Genomic DNA, 17,583 nt, shown 5'->3' with positions numbered 1-17,583 from the left:
AAACACTGGAAGGCTGAGTGCCTTTACATTGCATATACACAGTTAAAATTAAAAATTAAATAAACATATATGTAGTATTCAAGACTGTGTCCTAGGCCTCAGGACTTGCTGGTATTTAGACACAACTTAATGTGTTGTTTTCCTTGCATGCAAAAATCAACTGTTAGATGGCTGTAAAAAGTTAGTGCATATTGAGCTCAAAGTGCAAAGTTAAAAGAAAAGCTGGTTAGAATTGTAAAGCTTATTGATACTTCACCAATGTTGAACTGGTATATGGAAAGTTCGAAAGCAAACTTATGATAATGCTGGCTGAGCTGGGTCCACCTGTCTCACGTCCATAAGCCTTGTTTGATTCACTGACCAATTGCGTAGCCAATCGCTCTGCGGCGGTTCCCTGGGGCAAGTCCTGCCGTTGGTGGTGCAGTGTACTGGCAGCTGACACTAGGCCAGGATGGGACGGAGAGCAGAGAGTCCCACGTGCAAGTCCTGGGTAGCAGTGGACGCTGTGATGCCGCGTTCCGCGACTTCCGGGTTCGGGGCTTCCGGCTTCCGGTTGCGTTCCACCTGCGTTCCACAGTCGGATGAGTCACCTGACGCGTGTCTCCGCCTCCAAAATGGGCGGTTTCATCAGAGGTATGCTTAATGGTGTTTGTGGTCTCAATTTATATCAGCTTGTAGCTCCTTATTGGTTACCAGAAAACGGGTTGTCTTTAACCCTTTGTATGTACTGTTATTATGAGAAAAAAACCAGCAGTAAAACAGCATAAATAGCCGTGCAAAAAATTTTTTTTGGGATCAATAATATATTGAATAAAGGCAATCTTAAGACACATATGTGAATGATAACTATATGCCTATACGGCCATATTGAGATGTTCATTAACTAATCATACATATTTAAATATCCAATTTGGACTACAAGTGTTATAATCATTTATAAGGCTAGATCTAGGAGACATAGCTAATAAAATGCTAATGCTAAGTATACATAGAATAAATCCCGGTATGTTTCTGCTACCTAAAATCCTAATGGATTGTGACTTTGAACAGACTGTTATTATGTAATTATATAATTATAATATCATTCATAGAATAGACAAATACAGATGAGGAATATTTATCTAGGGGATCCCACACAGATATTCAGTACAGATGTAACCTACTGTTATGTGGGGGTCAACCCTCAGACATACATAGACTTCAAATACTTAAATGTAATGACCAAGTGTCTTTTGTTTAATTGATTAGTAGTACATCCTTCGGTAAACCAAAAAATAAGTAGACTAAAAATTTAATGGGATGAAGAATTTTACTAATGTAGCTATTTATAGCTTCCCCCTCATCCCACAGATGTATCTTCATGTGGAGAAAAGGGGAGGAAGGTAGAGATAAGGAAGAGAGGATACTGAAGGAAAAGAAAAACCTGTAGGAGAGCAAGAGCACCATGCCAGAGATGTATATCATAGCTGAAAGGAGAGACCAAAGTGGACCTAAAGTATATTATATGTTATTCAATTCCATGTTCTCATTTAGGCCAAATGGTTCTAGGGTCCTTAGACGAAAGATCCAAAAGGCCTCCCTTCTACATAACAGGGTTAACCGATCTCCACCTCTATCAGTGATTTTGGCTTGTTCCAGAGCCACTAAGCAAATGTTGGCTATGGCACCATGTTCACACGAGCTTGTATGTCTAGATAGACTGTGTAGGGGGCACTTCTTTAGTATATTTCTTCTATGTTCGAGGAATCGCACTTTGAGCTTCCTCGTTGTACGACCCACGTACTGGATGCCACAGCCACATTCCACCAAGTACACAACATAGGTGGAGTTACAATTCAAAAGCTGTACTATATTGAATTCTTCGCCTGTGATTTTAGATCTAAATGAATTATTTTTAGAATTGATGTTCTTACACGTTAGACATCTAGAAGAGGCACACTTGAAGAATCCGTTTGGTTTCGTTCTCCACCAATCGGTAGAGTTAGTCCCCACATTGGTAACACTCAAAGTCAACTCACTAACAAGACTATTTCCACTATTCGTCCCATTCCCTGTGTTGGTATTCCTATTGGGCTTAAACATACTTGGTGCTAGTTTGGATTGAAGTGTGTCTGCTTTTTTATACACTATTTTTATTTGGTTGCCAATTTCTGATTTTAATAGTGGATCAATTTTCAATAATTGGGTGTTCTTACGAATAATTTGTCTTATTTGTGTGGCATGTGTGTTGCATTGTGTGACAAACACACAGTGGTCTCTGGAGATATCCATACCCTCAAGGTTATCATCTTGGGTGGGTTTTTTCGCTTTTTTGTCCTCCAGTAAGGTGGTTCTATTTATATGATCCACTTCATGGAGGGCTTTTAACAGGATCTGATCAGGATAACCCTGTTCTTGAAAGGCTAGGTATAATTTGTGTGCTTGTTCTCTATAACTGGTCTCCCTGGAACAATTCCTCTTGAGCCTTAAAAACTGGCTCTTCGGTATGTTATTACGCCATGCTTGGAGGTGGCTGCTTCTGTACATAAGGAAGCCATTGGTGTCAACTGTTTTGAAGTGAGTTTCTGTATGTATGCAGTCATCTATAGACAGGAGCGCAATATCCAAAAAATTAATAGAATGGGGGTGAGCAGTGTGGGTGAATTTGAGACCAAATTTATTATTATTGAGGTGAGTGACAAATGTGTGAATGGAATCAGTATCCCCATCCCAAACAAAAAAATAAATCATCTATATATCGGCCATAGAGGACCAGGTGTGCCCCGAGGTCCGCCCCCCAGATGAGCTCCTGTTCGAGCGCACCCATGTATAGGTTGGCGTAGCTCAGGGCAAACCTGGTCCCCATGGCCGTACCCCGTGACTGTAAATAATAATGTTGTGCAAAAGTGAAATAGTTGTGCTCCAATATGAACTTTATGGATGCTACCAAAAAGGTCTTCAGGTGTTCAGAGACTGTTACATCCCTGTCTAATATATTAGAAATAATTTCAATACCCTTATCATGTGGGATGTTTGAGTATAAAGATTCTACATCACATGTAAGGAATTGATAGGTGTTTTTCCACCTGATATTCTTGAGCATGTTCAGAAATTGGGTTGTATCTTTAATGTATGATTTTAATTGTGTTACATAACCCTGAAGGTGAGCATCCACAAAGTGTGACAGATTTGAAGTGATGGACCCTATTCCCGAAATTATGGGACGCCCAGGGGGTGAGGTGAGGGTTTTGTGAATTTTGGGCAAATGATAATAAACTGGAGTGATGGGATAAGGTGGAAAAAGAAATTGGCGTGTATCTTTGGATATTGCTCCCCTGTCAAATGCCTCATCCAACAGCACTCCAAGTTCTTTTTGAAAGAGTGCTGTAGGGTTATTCGGCAATACCGCATAGAAGCAGGTGTTTGTTAGTTGTCTATTTGCTTCCTTAATGTACTCCGATGTGTCTTGTAGCACCACACCACCCCCTTTGTCTGCCATTTTTATGGTTATATTGGAGTCTGACATTAAGACTTTGAGGGCCTTCCTCTCACTAGCCTTCAAGTTATCTTTAAGGGGATTTTTTTCCGCAGATATACAAAGTTTCCTGAAATCTTCCATAGTGGTGTTGTAAAACCCTACTACGGATGGACCCTTGTACTGAAGAGGGTAGAAATCTGACTTTTTCTTGAAAAGTCTTTTCTCTTTATCTTTGGTTGATTCATCTAGGGAGAAAATCTTAACAGGGGTCAAGACTCCAGGGGAATTTTCTGCTACTAGATCTTCCAAAGTTTCAATTGCTTCCCTGTCTGACTCATCTAGAAGAATGGGAAGTACATTTTCATTTTTAGTTTTAATTTTTTTGTATGCAAAGTATCGTTTTCTACTAAGGTTTCTTGTGAATCTGTTCAGATCCACAAATAAATTAAAGAGATTTGTTTTTTTTGCAGGTGCGTATTTTAAGCCTTTACTAAGTAGGATTTTTTCAGAGTCAGTTAATTCCCTGGAAGACAAATTGAATATGCTTTTAGTATTCAATATTGTCTTTGGTTTTTTCCTTTTTTGCTGTATTCCTCCCCTACATCCTCTGTGTCTCTTTCCCTTCCTCTTTTGGTGTAATTCATATTTTGTCTGTTTGGAAAACTGGGTTTGTATGGGCTTTGCTCTAAAAAATGGGTCTGCTCTTTTTCTCGAGTATTCTCCTGGCTCTGAGTTGGTCTCTTAGGTTTGGCTCCTCCCCCCGCAGCAGAGGCAGGAGAGTACTCATCCCTGGTTAGGCATTCATACTTATTTTCCAAAACAACTCCCCGTGGGTCCCTACGGGGACTAGTCCTATGGGATGCAGTTCTCTTCCTCTGTACCTTCCACCTCCCCGTTGTACTCCTAGATCTATTTCTCATATTCGTGTGGTGAGATCCATAAGTATTATGGTCTCCATTATAATTCCTGGTGGTTGATCTGGAGTAATCATGTCTCCTATTATATGATCTGACTGTGTCAGTTTCATAATCCCCCCTATCTCGTTCTAACTTCTTTGATTTGGTAGAAATCACAGATTGTTCATAATCCTCAATCTTTTTATTAACTTTCAAATCCCTTTCTGAAAACTCTGCATTATCTTCATAGGGTTTTAGTTGTTCTTGTACATGTTCAATCTCAGTCTGTATAGTTTTTACTTTTGAGCTCCTATATTGGTCAAGATGCTCCATTAATTTAAACGAGCAGTCGTCCAATATGGAGTTCCATTTGGACAAAAATTCTGCATCATCCTTAAATGATGCTGATTTAAATAAACGAAGTCCCCTCGGGATATGTTTATTATCTATATATCTTTGTAATGTTGATTGGTCCCACCAGTGACGTGTTTCTGCCATGCACAATGTTTCCAATTTATTGAATAATTTGTGCATGTCATTGTTCGCACTAGTTGGAGCATTCATTTGTTCCCTCACTGGTTCATGGGAATATTTCTGTCTCCTTTCTAGCCTTTCTGTTAAACATCTCAATGTTGTCATTTTACAAAACAAGCAGCCTCACTACCAGACCTCAAATAAGCTTTACAATTCTAACCAGCTTTTCTTTTAACTTTGCACTTTGAGCTCAATATGCACTAACTTTTTACAGCCATCTAACAGTTGATTTTTGTATGCAAGGAAAACAACACATTAAGTTGTGTCTAAATACCAGCAAGTCCTGAGGCCTAGGACACAGTCTTGAATACTACATATATGTTTATTTAATTTTTAATTTTAACTGTGTATATGCAATGTAAAGGCACTCAGCCTTCCAGTGTTTATTTATCTTTTAAAACTACTATTTTACCAATAAACTAATTTGTATATTTACAAAACCAGCAGCCGTTGTATTATCATCCCCTCTGAGCGCCCACATATTTTCTTTTTTCTGTTGTATATACGGTGGGTACCCAGGTCCACCATTGTGGGCAGCCAGAAGGGCGATTGGTACTTTTGGAAAAATCATATAAATTACAATATACTTTATATATATAAAAACAATATTGTTTTTTCTTTTTTAACAACACTTTCTCTTAACTAAACAGCGCCCACATCTATCCTTTGGATATTCTCCCTCCCTTTTGTTTTTACCTTCTATTTGAGGTCTGGTAGTGAGGCTGCTTGTTTTGTAAAATGACCACATTGAGATGTTTAACAGAAAGGCTAGAAAGGAGACAGAAATATTCCCATGAACCAGTGAGGGAACAAATGAATGCTCCAACTAGTGCGAACAATGACATGCACAAATTATTCAATAAATTGGAAACATTGTGCATGGCAGAAACACGTCACTGGTGGGACCAATCAACATTACAAAGATATATAGATAATAAACATATCCCGAGGGGACTTCGTTTATTTAAATCAGCATCATTTAAGGATGATGCAGAATTTTTGTCCAAATGGAACTCCATATTGGACGACTGCTCGTTTAAATTAATGGAGCATCTCGTCCAATATAGGAGCTCAAAAGTAAAAACTATACAGACTGAGATTGAACATGTACAAGAACAACTAAAACCCTATGAAGATAATGCAGAGTTTTCAGAAAGGGATTTGAAAGTTAATAAAAAGATTGAGGATTATGAACAATCTGTGAATTCTACCAAATCAAAGAAGTTAGAACGAGATAGGGGGGATTATGAAACTGACACAGTCAGATCATATAATAGGAGACATGATTACTCCAGATCAACCACCAGGAATTATAATGGAGACCATAATACTTATGGATCTCACCACACGAATATGAGAAATAGATCTAAGAGTACAACGGGGAGGTGGAAGGTACAGAGGAAGAGAACTGCATCCCATAGGACTAGTCCCCGTAGGGACCCACGGGGAGTTGTTTTGGAAAATAAGTATGAATGCCTAACCAGGGATGAGTACTCTCCTGCCTCTGCTGCGGGGGGAGGAGCCAAACCTAAGAGACCAACTCAGAGGCAGGAGAATACTCGAGAAAAAGAGCAGACCCATTTTTTAGAGCAAAGCCCATACAAACCCAGTTTTCCAAACAGACAAAATATGAATTACACCAAAAGAGGAAGGGAAAGAGACACAGAGGATGTAGGGGAGGAATACAGCAAAAAAGGAAAAAACCAAAGACAATATTGAATACTAAAAGCATATTCAATTTGTCTTCCAGGGAATTAACTGACTCTGAAAAAATCCTACTTAGTAAAGGCTTAAAATACGCACCTGCAAAAAAAACAAATCTCTTTAATTTATTTGTGGATCTGAACAGATTCACAAGAAACCTTAGTAGAAAACGATACTTTGCATACAAAAAAATTAAAACTAAAAATGAAAATGTACTTCCCATTCTTCTAGATGAGTCAGACAGGGAAGCAATTGAAACTTTGGAAGATCTAGTAGCAGAAAATTCCCCTGGAGTCTTGACCCCTGTTAAGATTTTCTCCCTAGATGAATCAACCAAAGATAAAGAGAAAAGACTTTTCTAGAAAAAGTCAGATTTCTACCCTCTTCAGTACAAGGGTCCATCCGTAGTAGGGTTTTACAACACCACTATCGAAGATTTCAGGAAACTTTGTATATCTGCGGAAAAAAATCCCCTTAAAGATAACTTGAAGGCTAGTGAGAGGAAGGCCCTCAAAGTCTTAATGTCAGACTCCAATATAACCATAAAAATGGCAGACAAAGGGGGTGGTGTGGTGCTACAAGACACATCGGATTACATTAAGGAAGCAAATAGACAACTAACAAACACCTGCTTCTATGCGGTATTGCCGAGTAACCCTACAGCACTCTTTCAAAAAGAACTTGGAGTGCTGTTGGATGAGGCATTTGACAGGGGCGCAATATCCAAAGATACACGCCAATTTCTTTTTCCACCTTATCCCATCACTCCAGTTTATTATCATTTGCCCAAAATTCACAAAACCCTCACCTCACCCCCTGGGCGTCCCATAATTTTGGGAATAGGGTCCATCACTTCAAATCTGTCACACTTTGTGGATGCTCACCTTCAGGGTTATGTAACACAATTAAAATCATACATTAAAGATACAACCCAATTTCTGAACATGCTCAAGAATATCAGGTGGAAAAACACCTATCAATTCCTTACATGTGATGTAGAATCTTTATACTCAAACATCCCACATGATAAGGGTATTGAAATTATTTCTAATATATTAGACAGGGATGTAACAGTCTCTGAACACCTGAAGACCTTTTTGGTGGCATCCATAAAGTTCATATTGGAGCACAACTATTTCACTTTTGCACACCATTATTATTTACAGTCACGGGGTACGGCCATGGGGACCAGGTTTGCCCCGAGCTACGCCAACCTATACATGGGTGCGCTCGAACAGGAGCTCATCTGGGGGGCGGACCTCTGGGCACACCTGGTCCTCTATGGCCGATATATAGATGATTTATTTTTTGTTTGGGATGGGGATACTGATTCCATTCACACATTTGTCACTCACCTCAATAATAATAAATTTGGTCTCAAATTCACCCACACTGCTCACCCCCATTCTATTAATTTTTTGGATATTGCGCTACTGTCTATAGATGACTGCATACATACAGAAACTCACTTCAAAACAGTTGACACCAATGGCTTCCTTATGTACAGTAGCAGCCACCTCCAAGCATGGCGTAATAACATACCGAAGAGCCAGTTTTTAAGGCTCAAGAGGAATTGTTCCAGGGAGACCAGTTATAGAGAACAAGCACACAAATTATACCTAGCCTTTCAAGAACAGGGTTATCCTGATCAGATCCTGTTAAAAGCCCTCCATTAAGTGGATCATATAAATAGAACCACCTTACTGGAGGACAAAAAAGCGAAAAAACCCACCCAAGATGATAACCTTGAGGGTATGGATATCTCCAGAGACCACTGTGTGTTTGTCACACAATACAACACACATGCCACACAAATAAGACAAATTATTCGTAAGAACACCCAATTATTGAAAATTGATCCACTATTAAAATCAGAAATTGGCAACCAAATAAAAATAGTGTATAAAAAAGCAGACACACTTCAATCCAAACTAGCACCAAGTATGTTTAAGCCCAATAGGAATACCAACACAGGGAATGGGACGAATAGTGGAAATAGTCTTGTTAGTGAGTTGACTTTGAGTGTTACCAATGTGGGGACTAACTCTACCGATTGGTGGAGAACGAAACCAAACGGATTCTTCAAGTGTGCCTCTTCTAGATGTCTAACGTGTAAGAACATCAATTCTAAAAATAAATCATTTAGATCTAAAATCACAGGCGAAGAATTCAATATAGTACAGCTTTTGAATTGTAACTCCACCTATGTTGTGTACTTGGTGGAATGTGGCTGTGGCATCCAGTACGTGGGTCGTACAACGAGGAAGCTCAAAGTGCGATTCCTCGAACATAGAAGAAATATACTAAAGAAGTGCCCCCTACACAGTCTATCTAGACATACAAGCTCGTGTGAACATGGTGCCATAGCCAACATTTGCTTAGTGGCTCTGGAACAAGCCAAAATCACTGATAGAGGTGGAGATCGGTTAACCCTGTTATGTAGAAGGGAGGCCTTTTGGATCTTTCGTCTAAGGACCCTAGAACCAGGGTTGACCCCCACATAACAGTAGGTTACATCTGTACTGAATATCTGTGTGGGATCCCCTAGATAAATATTCCTCCTCTGTATTTGTCTATTCTATGAATGATATTATAATTATATAATTACATAATAACAGTCTGTTCAAAGTCACAATCCATTAGGATTTTAGGTAGCAGAAACATACCGGGATTTATTCTATGTATACTTAGCATTAGCATTTTATTAGCTATGTCTCCTAGATCTAGCCTTATAAATGATTATAACACTTGTAGTCCAAATTGGATATTTAAATATGTATGATTAGTTAATGAACATCTCAATGTGGCCTTATAGGCATATAGTTATCATTCACATATGTGTCTTAAGATTGCCTTTATTCAATATATTATTGATCCCAAAAAAAAAATTTTGCACGGCTATTTATGCTGTTTTACTGCTGGTTTTTTTCTCATAATAACAGTACATACAAAGGGTTAAAGATAACCCGTTTTCTGGTAACCAATAAGGAGCTACAAGCTGATATAAATTGAGACCACAAACACCATTAAGCATACCTCTGATGAAACCGCCCATTTTGGAGGCGGAGAAACGCGTCAGGTGACTCATCCGACTGTGGAACGCAGGTGGAACGCAACCGGAAGCCGGAAGCCCCGAACCCGGAAGTCGCGGAACGCGGCATCACAGCGTCCACTGCTACCCAGGGCTTGCACGTGGGACTCTCTGCTCTCCATCCCATCCTGGCCTAGTGTCAGCCGCCAGTACACTGCACCACCAACGGCAGGACTTGCCCCAGGGAACCGCCGCAGAGCGGTTGGCTACGCAATTGGTCAGTGAATCAAACAAGGCTTATGGACGTGAGACAGGTGGACCCAGCTCAGCCAGCATTATCATAAGTTTGCTTTCGAACTTTCCATATACCAGTTCAACATTGGTGAAGTATCAATAAGCTTTACAATTCTAACCAGCTTTTCTTTTAACTTTGCACTTTGAGCTCAATATGCACTAACTTTTTACAGCCATCTAACAGTTGATTTTTGCATGCAAGGAAAACAACACATTAAGTTGTGTCTAAATACCAGCAAGTCCTGAGGCCTAGGACACAGTCTTGAATACTACATATATGTTTATTTAATTTTTAATTTTAACTGTGTATATGCAATGTAAAGGCACTCAGCCTTCCAGTGTTTATTTATCTTTTAAAACTACTATTTTACCAATAAACTAATTTGTATATTTACAAAACCAGCAGCCGTTGTATTATCATCCCCTCTGAGCGCCCACATATTTTCTTTTTTCGGCTAAACTACAAGGGGTAACCTACTGGGGGCTAAACTACTGGGGGCATAACTACAGGGGCTAAACTACTGGGGGCATTACTACTTGGGGCAAACTACAGGGGGGCATTACTACTGGGGGCTAAACTACAAGCGGGCTAAACTACTAGGGGCAAAACTACAGTGGCTAAACTACTAGGGGCACTACTTGGGGGCTAAACTACTGGGAGGTGATGCGGCAGCTGGGGGACACTTTTATTAGGTCCCTGCAGCTGCAGCATTACAACACCACAACTAGTTACCCCTGGCCAGGGTTCCCTGGGGAAGTGGGGACACCTAACATAAAGGGGTCCCCTATCCAGGCCCTCAAGGGCCAGGGATGAAGGCAGAGGCTGTCCCCGCCATCTGTGGGCTGTGGATGGTGGGCTGATAGCCATAACTGTGTAAAAAAAAGAAAAGAAATATTGTCTTTTGTTGTGGAACTACAGGTTCTAACAAGCCTCGCATGCTGGTACTTGGAGAACCACAAGTACCAGCATGCGGGGCATTAAAGGGCCTGCTGGTGTCTGTAGTTCCACAACAAGAGAAATATAAAAAGAACCCACAGGACACACACCGTGAAAGTAAGGATTTATTTAAACATACATGCACACTTACACACTCACACATACTTACCTAGTGTGCCACGATCCCCTCGGTCCCCTTGCCAAGTAGAGTCCACAGGTACCTGTAAAAAAAAAGTTATACTCCCCTAATCCTGTGTAGATTGGTCCATATAGGCATTCACAGGGTAAAATTTTTTTTTTTTTAAATTAAAAAACCTGAATCACAGAACTAAAGGGGATCCATGTTTACACATGGATTCCCTTTCCCCCCGAATGCCGAGACCCCTCGTAACTTCTGTCAGTTGGGGACCCGGCAGCTAATCAGGGAGCGCCACATCATAGCACTCTCCTGATTGGCTATCACAATCCTCCATTATGTCTATAGTGGAAACTTTACGGTCTGCGGTAGACCGTGAGGTTAATTGAGGTCACCCACAAGAATTTTTTGGAAAACTTCAAAAGCCGACGCAGGACGACAATCCATTGATTCCACTTAAAGTGTATAAAATGGGTACACCGTCAACATTTGACCCACAATCATTTAACCCAGTGGTTCTCAACCTCGGTCCTCAAGTACCCCCAACAGTTCATGTTTTCCAGGTCTCCTCACAGGATTGCAAGTGAAATAATTTGCTCCACCTGTGGGTCTTTTATAATGTGTCAGTGAGTAATGAATACACCTGTTCAACTGCGAGGTGACCTGGAAAATATGAACTGTTGGGGGTACTTGGGGACCGAGGTTGAGAACCACTGATTTAACCCATCAAAATCTTTTTGAGGATGCTTGAATGATCTAGTGAAGAAGTTAACCCCCAAACTAGGCCCAACCTTACTCAGGAAGAACAAACAGCACTAAAGACATTAAAGGAACGCCAAGACATTATCATCAGAGGTGCTTATAAAGGGGGATGTGGACATGTACAAGGAGGAGTGCACTAGGTTGCTACTTGATCAGACAACTTACAGAAGGTTGGACAGAGATCCCACGGAGATTTTTAAACAAGAACTGGGAACTCCTTTGGAATCAGCGATAGAGCAGGCATGGATTGATGCAGACACCAAGCGGTTGTTGAACAGGATATTCCGTAAAGTTGTAGTTATACAATAGCAAGTAACTATCCGATTTTAAAAGCAGATTACTATAATAGTTTGTTTAAAGTGTACTACCTCTGGGACAAGCTATCAATCAAAAGGAGTGATATTTTTCTGTACAGAATAACATTGTGTATTAGTGTGAGTGGAAGGTAGGAGTGGACGTATTGAACCCCGGAAACCGGGAATCCCAAGGAGACGCTGAGTTGGCAGAGGCTCGGCGGCGTGTAAGGGTCGCAACCTTGCGTATTAATCAGTATTGAGGCACGTAGTGTGTGATTTAAAACGTGAAAAGGAGTGTGATAGATTGTGAAGTATTGATTTAAGGTTTTAGTGTTACGCACCGGCTGTAGAGCGCAGCTTGTGAAATCGACTCCAGTGATCGTAGGGCGTATAGATAACAAGTATCTATAAGCTGTGCGATTGGACCTTGCGTTTGTGTGTGCGATACGTGGCGCAACGTGATACCATTTGCGGTCTTTTGTGTAAATTGCGCCATCATACGCGCTGTGTAAAGCATACGCAAACGTGATTTGTGTATAGTAAAAAAAAATTTTCGCTGACTCTCCCTCAGGAAATCTTCCTAGGTAGACATTCGCTGGAAAGGGTGATCAATAAGTTGTTTCTCATCCTACAAAAATTCCAGTGGATAGAAACCAGAAGCTGGTAGGCTCCTCACTGGGTACGCGGTGGTCACTATTGGAGTGAGTCGTGGTACGGCCAGCAGAGAAGGAGTTGGTGAGAGAACTCTGAGGACTTTCACCGTCTGCTCGTATTGTTCATTTGGGAATTGTGTATAAAAGGCCCACGATGGGAGCCAGGTGCACAAGGCGAGAGACGTTCGGCAGCCAGGATTCAGGCTGGAGAGCTGAGACCAAGAGGGTCCACTTGGTTGATAATGTGTGGGAAGTATGGTCCACACGGAGAGGCTTTTTGTGATGAGTGGGTATGTATGACTGCTGATGATAGGGCATCCTTTCCTAGGGTTGGTAGTTTTGAACCAGAGGTACTACAGAACGTAAGGAATAGAATATGTCTGATCAACTCTAAGAAACAAAGGATCAGACATAACGACTGTTTGAACATATGGCAACAAGAGGGAGACATGCAAAGGGAGCTTGCTCGCACAGCAAGCTCCAAACCAGACAGGAATGTGAATGCGTGTGCACCACCACCGCCATATGTCGATGAGAGAAAACAGCTACAACCAATGGTACATCAGTAAATAATAGGAACATGCATAACAATTGTACTAACCCTAAGTACAACTCCCCAAGGTTGTGGTTTTGAGGAAGACGGCGAGCCCAGCATGATCTCAGCCCTCTCCCTAGCAGCTACCATACAGGACACTCAGGTGGGCACGGCTCAACCAGTAAGAGCAGTGGCGATGCCCCCCAGTGGAGGGGCGGGTGAGGTCATATCCACCGGTAAGTATGGGACCGTCCATTATGCAGAGACAATAGCCCCCCGTATTATAGAGACAAACAGAAATGAAGTGGTTGAGTTAAACCCTGTCAGGGTGATTGCAGTCCCCAATGGGAGAACTGATAATCAGGGAGTAACCCCCATCAGGAATATTGCAATTATGTCAGAATTCCCCGATCCCAGAAAAGATCTAGTCGGATGCCAGAAATTTATTAAAGAATTGGGCAATGCCCATGAGCCCACAAACAAAGATTGCCGGATAGTGTTAAGAGCGAGTCTACCCTCTAATATTGACATCACGAAATTTATAGCAGACTGCAAACTAGACGCAGAAGTGCCACTCCCTGATGAATACAGCCAGGAGAATGTAAGGCAAATTAACATACAACTAGGATTGTATTTCCCCACTGTCAAGTGGAATTAAATTTCTCTTACGTCCTAGAGGATGCTGGGGACTCCAAAAGGACCATGGGGTATAGACGGTATCCGCAGGAGCTTGGGCACACTAAAAAGACTTAGACTGGGTGTGAACTGGCTCCTCCCTCTATGCCCCTCCCCCAGACCTCAGTTAGACTTTGTGCCCAGGAGTGACTGGACACACACTAGGGGAGCTCTACTGAGTTTCTCTAGAAAGACTTTTGTTAGGTTTTTTATTTTCAGGGAGACCTGCTGGCTACAGGCTCCCTGCATCGTGGGAGTGAGGGGAGAGAAGTCAGACCCACTTCTTCTTAGTTAAGGGCTCTGCTTCTTAGGCTACTGGACACCATTAGCTCCAAAGGGTTCGATCACTTGGTTCGCCTAGCTGCTTGTTCCCGGAGCCGCGCCGTCACCCCCCTCACAGAAGCCAGAAGAAAGAAGCCAGGTGAGTATTAGAAGAACAGAAGACTTCAGGACGGCAGAAGACTTCAGTAACGAGGTACAGCGCAGCGGTAGCGCTGCGCTCTGTGCTCCCACTCACTTCACCAACGGCACTCAGAGGGTGCAGGGCGCTAGGGGGGAGCTCCCTGGGCAGCAAGTTACTGAGGTTGGTGGCTGGAAAAACGGATTATACGGGGTCCGGACACCGTATAGAGTACCCCCGCCAGTGTAAAACATTTGCATATGAGCGGGCTACAGCGCGCCGGGAAGGGGTGGGGCTTAGCCGCACATTGCTCACCAGCGCCATTTTTCTCTATCTCTGCAGTGCTGAATAGATGCTGGCCCGGACCTCCAAGCTCCCGCAAGTAACAGGGAGGAAAAAACGGGGGGGCACATGAAATTTGGTACTTTCATAAACTTTTAGACAGCGCTGATCACATATACTATTTATTTTAGTGTATGGGCGCTGGGGTGTGAGCTGGCATAATCCCTCTGTGTTCCTCGCTACAGGCTTCCCTGTGGGTCTGTCCGCGTGTTTGTGGCTAGTGTGAGTGTGGGTGTGTCGGTACTCTGTGTAGACATTATAAAACAAAAGAAACGGCTGCGCAATGTACCAGGGAAAGAATGAGAGCCGACGTTAAAAAATAATTAATTTAATAACCATAAGCACTGGTGTGGTGTGAGCGGCTTTGCGGAGATCAGAGAAGCGGTACACAGGTCCGTTGGTTCACGGCAAGTTGCTTCAAATGTGGGTACCTGGATCAAGGTGTGTAGGAGAGGCGGAGTCTTCCGCCTCTCCTACGGACCTGTGTACCGCTTCTCAGATCTCCGCAAAGCCGCTCACACCAGCACGCGGCTCTCACCCGCTCCACCAGCTCGGCGGTTTCCCTCATCTCCTTGCTGCACAGCACTAGTGGGCAACGCAGGACAAAAAACCGGGCACGCCCGGTCTTGGACCAGCCCACAGGAGTGGTATTTATTCCACCGATCCAGCACTGTGACGGGAATTTTGTGCTTTATCTGGGACCGCTATGTTAATTAATATTCACAAGCGCCACCACAAGTGATAATCCATGTGAGTGACTGCGGACTTTCAGCAAGCTAATTTATACAAGCTGCCTCAATTCACCACGATATCTACCATATCTGTACCTATCAAGGTGTACTTAACAACACAACATAATATATATATATTACCATCTAATATATTTAACTGTTATTGTAATAGTTTGTTTTTATTTAGTGCTTATGGTTAATAAATTAATGATTTTTTAACGTCGGCTCTCATTCTTTCCCTGGCACATTGCGCAGCCGTTTCTTTTGTTTTATTATCCTTTATCTGACACCCTCTTAGTGTTTACGGCCGCGCGTTCTATCAGGGGAATTTCCTTTTATTATCTAGTCTATTACATAGGCGCTTTTACAAGCAGTTATTTGGTTTTTGTTACTCTGTGTAGACATGCCTGAGCCTGGGTGTTCCTCCCCGGAAGAAGTTCTTGGGGGTGCAGAGGGGGATTTAAGTATGACTCTGTCGGCACAGCCGACTGCTGATTGGATGACTATGCTGAGTACATTGAATGCAAATGTGGCTTTATTATCTAAGAGACTGGATAAATCTAATTCTCAGACACAATCATGGAGAAAATCCGAGGAGGACGCTTTGTCTTAGGTACAGACAGTCTCGGGGTCACAAAAGCAGGGACTCTGATTCCAATGTCGATTTTAATGAGGCTTCTTTGCATCCACGGATTGTCAAGAGTATTCAGTACATGATTATAGCCATTAAAGACGTATATCTGAGGAACCTGCTGTTCCTTAGGGTGGTCTTCAGTATGCCGAATGTCGGGATCCCGGCGCACCGTATACCGGCGCCGGAATCCCGACAGCTATTCTCCCTTGTGGGGGTCCACGACCCCCCTGGAGGGAGAATAAAATAGTGTGGCGCGCGTAGCGCGCCACCGTGCCTTCAGCGTGGCGAGCGCAGTGAGCCTGCAAGGGGCTCCTTTGCGCTCGCCCCGCTGCCGGTATGCCGGCAGTCGGGCTCCTGGCGCCGGTATGCTGGTCTCCGGGAGCCCGAGCGCCGGCATACCGTACTACACCCGTTCCTGACACAAGAGTTTGTTTATTTAAAGGGAAAAGGCCTGAGGTAAAATTTCCCCCCTCTCATGAAATGAATGCACTTTGTGAAAAGGCTTGGGAGTCGCCTGACAAATGGTGGTAGATTCCTAAGAGAATTTTGATGGCAGGGAAAAATGGGAGTCGTCTCCCAATGTGGACAAGGCTCTCGCGATTGTCCAAGAAGGTGGCGCTTCCGTCTCCTGACACCACTGCTCTCAAGGATCCGGTGGATCGCAAGCTGGAGACGACATTGAAGTCCATTTTCGTTAATACTGGTGCTTTGCTCAGACCTGCTGTGGTGTCGGTATGGGTGAGTAGTGCTATTGCTAAGTGGGCTGAAAATTTGGCTTCTGATATGGATACCCTTGATAAGGATAATATTCTTTTAACTCTTGGTTATATCAAGGACGCTGCAGATTACCTAAAGGATGCGGCGAGGGATGTTGGCCTCTTGGGATCAAGAGCCAATGCCATGGCGATTTCGGCCAGGAGGGCGCTGTGGATTCATCAATGGAATGCTGATGCCGACTCCAAAAAGAATATGGAAGCTCTCCCTTTTAAAGGTAGTGTCTTGTTTGGTGACGGCCTGGCTGACCTGGTGTCTACCGCTACTGCGGGTAAGTCATTTTTTCTTCCCTATGTTCCCACACAACAGAAAAAGCCACCCCATCAGCAGATGCAGTCCTTTCGGCCTAATAAATACAGAAGAGGTAAGGGCTCGTCCTTCCTCGCTTCAAAGGGTAGAGGAAGCGGAAAGAAGCCGCCTGCAGTGTCAGGCGCCCAGGACCAAAAGTCCTCCCCCGCCTCTACCAAGTCCACCGCATGACACTGGGGCTCCCCTGCAGGAGTCCCTACTGGTGGGGGGGCCGTCTTCGATACTTCAGTCAGGTCTGGGTTCAGTCGGCCCTGGATCCTTGGGTCTTAGACATAGTGTCGCAGGGATACAGACTGGAGTTTCAGGAGATGCCCCCCAGCCGGTTTTTCGTGTCGGCCTTGCCAGTTTCCCTTCCCGAAAGAGAGGTGGTAAGGGATGCGATACAAAAGTTGTGTCAACAGAGGGTCGTGGTGCCGGTTCCCCCGTCTCAACGGGGGGAAGGGTTCTATTCGAGCCTCTTTGTTGTACCGAAGCCGGACGGCT

This window comes from Pseudophryne corroboree, chromosome 2 (assembly GCF_028390025.1).
Source record: "Pseudophryne corroboree isolate aPseCor3 chromosome 2, aPseCor3.hap2, whole genome shotgun sequence".
Taxonomy (NCBI): Eukaryota; Metazoa; Chordata; class Amphibia; order Anura; family Myobatrachidae; genus Pseudophryne; species Pseudophryne corroboree.
This window is presented reverse-complemented; position numbering follows the sequence as displayed.